This window comes from Carlito syrichta, unplaced genomic scaffold (assembly GCF_000164805.1).
Source record: "Carlito syrichta isolate Samal-C Ts95f unplaced genomic scaffold, Tarsius_syrichta-2.0.1 Scaffold103816, whole genome shotgun sequence".
Taxonomy (NCBI): domain Eukaryota; kingdom Metazoa; phylum Chordata; class Mammalia; order Primates; family Tarsiidae; genus Carlito; species Carlito syrichta.
In genome coordinates, this window is record NW_007047912.1 from 2607 (window position 1) to 3304 (window position 698).

The following is a 698-nucleotide window of genomic DNA, read 5'->3' on the forward strand; positions in this document are numbered from 1 at the left end:
CACAAAACATTCTCCTTTCATTCTGAAAGTTTTCCGATGCATTGTTATCATTAACCAGTCTTTTACTATTAAACTTAAATGGCCAATTGAAACAAACAGTTCTGAGACCGTTCTTCCACCACTGATTAAGACTGGGGTGGCAGGTATTGGGGATAATATTCATTTAGCCTTCTGAGCTTTCTGGGCAGACTTGGTGACCTTGCCAGCTCCGGCAGCCTTCTTGTCCACTGCTTTGATGACACCCACAGCAACTGTCTGCCTCATATCACGGACGGCAAAACGACCCAGAGGAGGATAGTCAGAGAAACTCTCCACACACATGGGCTTGCCAGGAACCATATCAACGATGGCAGCATCACCAGACTTCAAGAATTTAGGGCCATCTTCCAGCTTCTTACCAGAACGGCGATCAATCTTTTCCTTCAGCTCAGCAAACTTGCATGCAATGTGAGCCGTGTGACAATCCAGTACAGGGGCATAGCCAGCACTGATTTGGCCTGGATGGTTCAGGATAATCACCTGAGCGGTGAAGCCAGCTGCTTCCATTGGTGGATCATTTTTGCTGTCACCAGCAACATTGCCACGGCGAACATCTTTGACAGACACATTTTTGACATTGAAGCCCACGTTGTCCCCAGGAAGGGCTTCACTCAAAGCTTCATGGTGCATTTCAACAGACTTCACTTCAGTTGTAACGT

General features: G+C 47.0%; 1 pseudogene across 1 annotated transcript; it reads right to left on the reverse strand.

Annotated features, from left to right (window-relative positions):
• Positions 1-20: 20 nt before the first annotated feature.
• On the reverse strand, positions 21-693 carry LOC103268125 (annotated as a pseudogene). Its single transcript, XR_504790.2, has one exon. The product of XR_504790.2 is annotated as an elongation factor 1-alpha 1 pseudogene (transcript).
• Between the last annotated feature and the right edge of the window lie 5 nt (positions 694-698).